The sequence below is a fragment of the Terrapene carolina genome, unplaced genomic scaffold, assembly GCF_002925995.2.
Source record: "Terrapene carolina triunguis isolate 2854851 unplaced genomic scaffold, T_m_triunguis-2.0 Scaffold419, whole genome shotgun sequence".
Lineage (NCBI taxonomy): Eukaryota > Metazoa > Chordata > Testudines > Emydidae > Terrapene > Terrapene triunguis.
The window spans coordinates 107,331-115,656 of NW_020664770.1; the positions used below are offsets into that span (position 1 = coordinate 107,331).

Genomic DNA, 8,326 nt, shown 5'->3' on the forward strand with positions numbered 1-8,326 from the left:
ACACACACACACACACACACACACACACACACACACACACACACACGTGTCCCTGGACTCTGAAGGGATAAAATCACCCTGAAGAAAGCAAAGGATTTTTAGTAGGATTATTTAACCGCTTTCCTTTTAAAAACAAAACCAAAAAAACTTTTTATTAAGGCAAAGTTACAATAAAAGGTTAACATACTACATTACTTATCCCATCAGTATTAGAACCTAGCTAAACCAGAATCTTTCCTTTGTTTTTAACAACTATTTTACAATGTTGCCAACTCTCACAATTGCATCATGAGGCTTGCAATCTTTGGTGCATTTCTGAAAGTCCCAGCTCCTGGATTCATGTTATTCCACGAAAGTCTCAGCTTTCAGTTATAAAAATATAGGAACGTAGGACTGGAGGGGCCCTTCTGGGCCAGTGAGTAATCCAGTCCCCCTGTTCTCGCAGGCAATCCCATCATATAATCCCATTCATGAATTTATCAAGCTCCATTTTAGTATTAATTAGGTTGTTTGCCCCCACTACGACTATTGAGAGGCTGTTCCAGAACTTCACTTCCAATTTCCAACCTAGATTTATTCATGGCCGGTTAGTTGCCCTGTTGGTTTAAAAGGAAAGCTTGCAAATTTGACCTGATTGTATCATAAACGTTCAAAATGTAGAAGGCAAATAAAAAAGCCATCTATCTATCTATCTAACTATCTATCTATCTATCTCATGATCTGCAAGGTAATCTCATGATCTTGGGAAGGACCTGACTCATGGTTTTTGAAGATTTGGGGTTTGTTGTGCTGTATTCAAATCCAGTGAAAACTGAACATTTGGGAGAAAACATGTCTTTGTTAGTGGTCCGACACACTGCTTCTTCAGCGAATATGTGAGAGCTCACAGTTCACATGTCTCAGGCCTCCAACTTCCAGCAAAGCTCGGGTGCGTCTGATTCAGACGTCCTGATATTGCTCAGTTCAGAAAAAGCAGGAGAGGTGGATTTTTAAAATTGAGGTTTCCTTTATACATCATTAAAAAAAAAAAGCACAAACTCAATGTTAAAACATCCCTTTGCAGGTGACTTTGAAGAATGAGGATCGGCGCGCGAGCAGCGACTGAGAAACACAGGACGGGTAGCGAAGACTCTCCATGTGTGAGGGTAGAAAGGAGAATGAGACACCAAAAAGCATCGCCGCCCTCTGGTGTGAACCCCATCCCCCAGCCACCCAGTGTGGGTCCCTCATAGGTCCTTGGGGTTAGCCCCATGCCCCAGCAGCACCCTGGCATGATCCCCCCTCATGTCCCCCTGGTATGATCGCCCATAGGACCTTGGCTCAGGCCCCTCACCCAAGGGGGCCTCTCTCCCTGTTTCTGACCCATCCCTCAGGCACCTGCCCCCAGCCTGGTATCTGTTGCCCCAGGGGACCCCCCTCACCAAGCGAGCAGGCAGTGGACAAGTTTGGGTGGAGGCGACACAGTGCTGCCCCTCAGACCAGTTTGTTTGGGGCTCAGCACCCCCTCCGGAGGGGGATCACACCCCAGCTGCATCCCGGGGGCCCAGCCCGGCACTCCAAGCAGCACCAGTCTCCTGGCACCAGGAGAAGCTCAACTGGGATCCACTCTCCATCCTGGGGAGCCCAACCCAGGGCTCAGCTCCATCCCTCACCCCCGGGTATAGCCAGAGGGAAGCAAGAGAGTGATGGAGTCACATGGGTTGGGGAATGTCTCCTCCCCTCCTTCAGGATGGGGGGGAAGAAAGTGACCCACCCCTGAAGCAGAGAAAGCGGGTGGGGCTAAAATGGGGCTCTGGTGTCCCCCCATTGAATTCACTGGAGTAGGGTGTAAAGGGGCCACCTTTTCCCCAAGACCCTCCCTCCCACTCATTCCTCTCTGTCCCCTCTCCCTCGTCGCTCACCCTTGCGGGGTGGGGGGGAGGCCAAAAGTTGGGAGGGTGGGCGGGGGGAGGCCATAAGAACATAAGAACGGCCATACTGGGTCAGACCAAAGGTCCATCTAGCCCAGTATCCTGTCTGCCAACAGTGGCCAATGCCAGGTGCCCCAGAGGGAACGAACAGAACAGGTAATCATCAAGTGATCCATCCCCTGTCGCCCATTCCCAGCTTCTGGCAAACAGAGGCTAGGGACACCATCCCTGTTCATCCTGGCTAATAGGCATTAATGGACCTGTCCTCCATAAACTTATCTAGTTCTTTTTTGAACCCTGTTATAGTCTTGGCCTTCACAATATCCTCTGGCAAAGAGTTCCACAGGTTGACTGTGTGTTGTGTGAAGAAATACTTCCTTTTATTTGTTTTAAAGCTGCTGTATTTGGTGACCCCTAGTTCTTGTGTTATGAGGAGTAAATACAACTTCCTTATTTACTTTCTCCACACCAGTCATGATTTTATAGACCTCTATCATATCCCCCCTTAGTTGTCTCTTTTCCAACCTGAAAAGTCCCAGTCTTATTCCTCTCTCCTCATATGGAAGCCATTCCATACCCCTAATAATTTTTGTCGCCCTTTTCTGAACTTTTTACAATTCCAATATATCTTTTTTGAGATGTGGCGACCACATATGCACGCAGTATTCAAGATGTGGGTGTACCATGGATTTATAGAGAGGCAATATGATATTTTCTGTCTTATTATCTATCCCTTTCTTAATGATTCCCAACATCAGGCTGTGTTAAGGAAGGGAATGCAAACATCCTACTGCCATGATATAGGATATGTGAACCTTCCCTGAGTATGGTGTGTGTTCTGAGTGCAAAAACAGAGAGAGTGCAGATAAAGACAGGAGATGGTTGGGGATCTGAGGAGAGATTTCTATATGGGGAGATGCTGAAAAGACCAGGGCAGTTTATCGCAGAGAGGAAACAAGTGAGGGGCCAGTGAGGGATGAGCAGAGTTGGGGGGCTGGAGCTCTGCTGTTCAGAATCAGCCTGGCTCAGCGTTCAAGGAGAAAAGGAGCCAGGTCTGGTCTAGGTGCTGGAACTGGGGGTGCTCACTTGAAGTGGTTTCCATGTAGGGTGACCATACAACAGGTGTGAAAAATCGGGATGGGGGTGGGGGGGTATTAGGAGCCTATATAAGAAAAAGCCCCAAATATCAGGACTATCCCTATAAAATCAGGATATCTGGTCACCCTATTTCCATGATATACAGGGTTTACAGTTTGGTTCAATGGCTTTCAGCACCCCCACTGTACAAAATGTTCCAGCATCCCTCTGGTCCCTGCTCTACCACAGCCAGGCAGAGGTTTTGCAGCAAGAGGACTCTAGTGATGCTGAAGGAGGGGAGGCTGGTCTCTGTTAACTGTCTGGCTTGAGCTTCCTGGGTCAGAGGCTGTAGTGGCTGCATCTGAGCCCGGGCTGAGCCGCAGCTGCTCCCCAGCGGGGTCTGTGCGGGGAGAGACCTGCATTAACCCCCCTCTGTGCCCAGCTGGGGGACTTTCTGCGGTGGCTGGAACCAGCCCCTGGGGCAGCCCCGGGCTCTGCCGACACCAGCCCCTGAGCCGGAGCCTGCAGGTGAGGGGAGAGACCCGGGGGAAAGGGCTGGGGCCGGGCAGGAAAGTGACTCTGCACCAACGGCCCCTCCTTGTGCCAGCTCTGCTCCCAGTGGTCTGCGAGTCCCAGAGCTGCTGCCTCCCAATCCGTGCACTAGCTAAGAGCTGTGGTCTGGGTGAACCGAAATGTAACATGCAGAGAGCAGTGAGTCTCCATGGGGTTAGGGGAGGGTGTGAGCAAGGAATGAGAACTGTAACCATCAGTGCCCAGCATAACCTATGGGAGACTGGAGCAGCAGTGCTGGCTTGATGAGCTGCCTGGGACTGACTCCTGGCGCAGCCAGCTCTTCTTGGAGCATAGCTAAGGTCCTGCAATCAACACATCCAGGGTTGGCAGGATGGCTCTCTGCTTCAGGCACTGGACTGGGACACCTGGGTTCTGTCCCTGGCTCTGCCACTGACTCTCTATGTGACCTTGGGGAAGTTGCTTAGTCTTGCTCCATGCCTCAGTTTCCCCCTCCGTAAAATGGGGATGTTAGTACTTCATCTCATCGCTTGGATTTAAATAGTAAACTCTTTAGAGCCCAGGCTGTCTTGTCCTATATGTCTGTACTGTGCAGCCATGGGGTGCAGATCTCCGTGGGGGTCTCTAGCTGCTACCGCAATGAGCTCGATAACTGTGCCCCTCTCTTCCCCAGAGCATCCTGCATCCTTGGACATGGCTCTGGTTTCTACAGCTGCGTCTACACAGCCCATAGCACTGAGCCTTCCAGACTGGCTCGACAGATTCGGGCTAGCAGGGCTCACAAAAATAGCTGTATAGCCAGTGCTTTGAAGTTGTCTAGGATTGGGGGTGAAGGTGGGCTTCAGAGCCTGAACTCCAGCCCAAGCCACAACTCCAACACACTGTCTACACGGCCATTTCTAGAGCAGGGCTCACACTTGCCCAAGTCTCTCAACCCAGGCTGGGAGACTTGCTGGCGCAGGCTGTGTAGACATACCCTACAGCCACAGAATGTGGATTTACACCAGAAATGTGCTGACCCACCAAACCCCCATTGTGTGGCCATCTCTCCCTAAATAGCACTTCCCTACTTTGCAGGGGTGTTGTAAAGATTGTGGGGGGCTCAGATATTACAATAATGGGGCTATCTGGGTTGTCTAACAGATTGATATAGCGGAGAACTTCTACAAGACACCCTCCCCCCCGCCCCCCCCCGGCAAATGTTTTCTTTTCCATGAACACGTTCCGCTGTGTTCCGATTACATGCCCACAACGGGGCCAGGAGTCAAAACATGGGTTTTTAAATAAAATATCCTGCAAATCTACGACAAACCCTGATCTCTCCTGTTTTAGTTCCAATAACTAGGGTTTTCTGATGGCTAAACCCGACGTGATCTCCCAGCTGGGATGAGGGAGAGAGCTCCCAGCTCTCCAGAGATCCAAGGAAAGGCAGATCCCGAGAGGCGCCCGCGCAGGTGAGGAATCACTTAAAGCGACAGAGACGTGCCATCGGTGAGTGAAGGAAACAGCTGGGTTTCCCATAAAAGCCCGTCTGAGCCCCCCCAGTTCTGTCCCATCTCACCCAGGCCAGTTTTGTCCCTGGCAAGTGTTGTATCCTCATGGCAGCCATGGCTCATGGCTTCCTGGCTGACACCCAGCTATAGCTCCCCCAGGGATGTGGAGACAAAACTGGTCTTTTCCTCTTGCTACGCTGGGGAAGGGTTTGGGAGGACTCAGCTCCTGATTTTTTCATCTCCCTGGCAGCTATCTTGGTTTGTTCCACACTTCTAAGGTTTCCTTCCCTCTCCCCCCGCCCCACACAGGGAATGACTCCTGTCTGGTTTCTCTCTCTATCCCAGCAAGTGATGGGACGGTGGATGAGAACCAGGAGGAGAATTCTCAGCAGGAAGGTCCTGAGCAAGTGGAACCACATGGGACATCATCAAGATCTGATGGGGACGTTTCCCAGAGTCCTGAGCATGGAGATGCCTGTGACATCCAGCGCAGGCCAGAGAGGCTCAGAGAAATGATCAATCAACCCAGCGTGGAGAAAGTCCGAAGGGACTTGGAGACGCAACAAAGACCCCTCCGGCACTGAACGCCTGCTGCCCCGGCTGCGAGAAAAGCTTCCACCGTAGCTCAAACATCGTCCAACATCAGAGGACCCACACAGGTGAGCGACCCTACTGCTGTGCCGAGTGCGGAAAGAGCTTCAGCTACAGCTCCTCCCTTGTCAAACACCAGAGGACCCACACGGGCGAGCGACCCTACAAGTGTCCCAAGTGCGGGAAGGGCTTCAGCCAGAGCTCCAACCTGACAGAGCAACAGAAAACCCACAGCGCTGCCACACTGTACACGTGCCCCAACTGTGGGAAAGGCTTCAAGGTGAGGTCCAACTTCCTCCACCACCAGCGGGTGCAAACCGGGGAGCGGCCCTACCGGTGCACCGAGTGCGGGAAAGCCTTCGCCCAGAGCTCCGACCTCATGAAACACCAGTGGAGCCACACGGGTGAGAGATCCTATCAATGCCCTGACTGCGAGAAGCGCTTCACCCGCAACACGTACCTGGTCCAGCATCGCTGGGCCCACACCGGCGAGCACCCCTACCTCTGCCCTGACTGCGGGAAGGGCTTTGTGGTCAGCTCACGCCTCCTTGCCCACCGGAGGGTGCACACGGGAGAGACGCCCTACTGCTGCGCCCAGTGTGGGAAAGGGTTCAAGGTGCGGGCCAATCTCCTGTACCACCAGGGGATCCACACCGGGAACAAGCCTTTCAAATGCCCGGAGTGCAAGAAAAGCTTCAGTCGCAGCTCCGACCTGCTCATCCACCAGCGACTGCACACTGGGGAAAGGCTCTTCAAATGCACCGAGTGCAGGAAGGGCTTCAGCCGCAGATCGGACCTGGTGACGCACCACAAGATCCACACAGGTGAGAAGCCCTACACATGCCCTGAGTGCAGAAAGGGCTTCATGCAGAGGTCCCACCTGGAGGTCCATCAGAGAACCCACACCGGGGAGAGGCCCTGCCAGTGCGCGGACTGCGGGAGGAGCTTCAGTCAGAAATTGGCCCTGGCTAAACATCAGAGAGTGCATCTGGCAGAGAGGCATGATCCACAGCCCTGACTGCGGGGGTGGGTGGATAATCGATGTGTTTAGAGTGGGGGCAGTTCTAAAAGAAATAAAAATATTTTAAAAAACTTGGTCCGGGCAAAACCAAATCTAAATTTTTTTGAGACTTGCAAATAAAACTCATTGTGGACATGTTCCACGGCAGGGATTTGAAGCTGGGTCTTTCATGTCCTGGGTAAGTGCCCCACCCACTCATTGCCTTGCTTGGTGTCTCTTTTTGGCCCCAGGAGTGATCTAGGGAGCCCCACCTTGGAATATCCCACAGCTCACTGACTGGCATGCTTCCGAGAAGTAGGAGACCCCTATTCCGATACTTGCTCTGGCAAAGGGGGGAAACTGAACCTTGATTTCCCACAGCTAAAGTGAGTGTCTGAACCAGTGAGCTAAACATGGTGGGGGGGGAGGGTCAGCAGCAGCTCCTTCGTTTTGTGAATAGCTGAAACTATTCGTGTCACATTTATAAATAGTTTCAGGCATTTTTCATTGAATAAACTATTTGTCCCTCCAGAAATTTGCCCAGCTCTATGCAGGACACGTTAGCCTCTGCAGAGCCAGTTATTAACATTGCAATAGCACCCACATTGACATAGATGCTCCATTGTGCTAGGCACAGAGAGAGACAGCCCCTGGCCCAAAGAGCTCATGATCTAAATAAAACAGATATAGAGAGGACAGCCTATAAATCCTCATTCCACAGCTAAGACAAAGGGGATGTGACTTGACCAAGGACATGTAGGAGACCAGTGGCAGGTCTGGGAATAGTACCCAGGTGCTCTGAGTTCCAGCTCAGTGCCCAATCCACTAGGCCAGTACTTCTTAACTAACGTGCTGTGATTACAGCTGTGTGAAGAATGGGTTTTTTTAGTTTGCAAGCACAGTAGAACCTCAGAGTTATGAACACCAGAGTTAGGAACTGACCGGTGATCCATACACCTCATTTGGAACCGTAAGTACGCAATCAAGCAGCAGCAGAGAAAAAAAAAAAAAAAACGCAAATACAGTACAGTAAGGCCGGTATGTCCGGCTATGGTTGAGTTAGATTCCCAAGTATGTGACAGCTGGATGGAATGACAGGTTTTCCCCAGAGGCCTCCTTCAGTCTCCTGATCTCTGACAACTCTCACCTGCTGCCTGACTCATCCGATCTCCCACACCTCTATCACCCACATGCCCTCTCTTAAGCCTGATGAAGGGTCCTGTCGATCCATGGCCCAGGACAGTCACTGTCATTCCTTCCAGCTGGCACATACTTGAGAGTCAAACTTGACCATAGCTGGACATACCGGCTTCACCCGGAACACCTGAAAATGAAGATCTCTTCCTGTACTGCCTCTTCATACACCTGTATTGGACCTGGTGTTTGCTTCTGCTGAATACAGCTTTGCAGTCTGGGGGGAGTGCAGCTTCACGACACAGAGCTGAATTGGGCCTCTCGTATTTTTAGTGTACTCCTGCATATGACAGAGAGGAGTCCCCTGATGAGTCACATAGGCCCCACTTCCTCAAAGGCCAGCGTCACCCTGTGTCCGGGTTGCCAACCTGAAAAGGTTGAGAAACACTCGCCTAGACCATGCTGCCACCCTAGATTGTACTCTGGGTCCCATTATAAGGCTTGTGGCACCTTAGAGACTAACAAATTTATTAGAGCATAAGCTTTCGTGGGCTACAACCCACTTCTTCGGATGCATATGCATCCGAAGA

General features: G+C 51.5%; 1 pseudogene; it reads left to right on the plus strand.

Moving 5' to 3' along the window:
* LOC112119151 overlaps nt 1–8,326 on the plus strand; it is a 69,485-nt pseudogene that overhangs the window by 42,006 nt on the left and 19,153 nt on the right.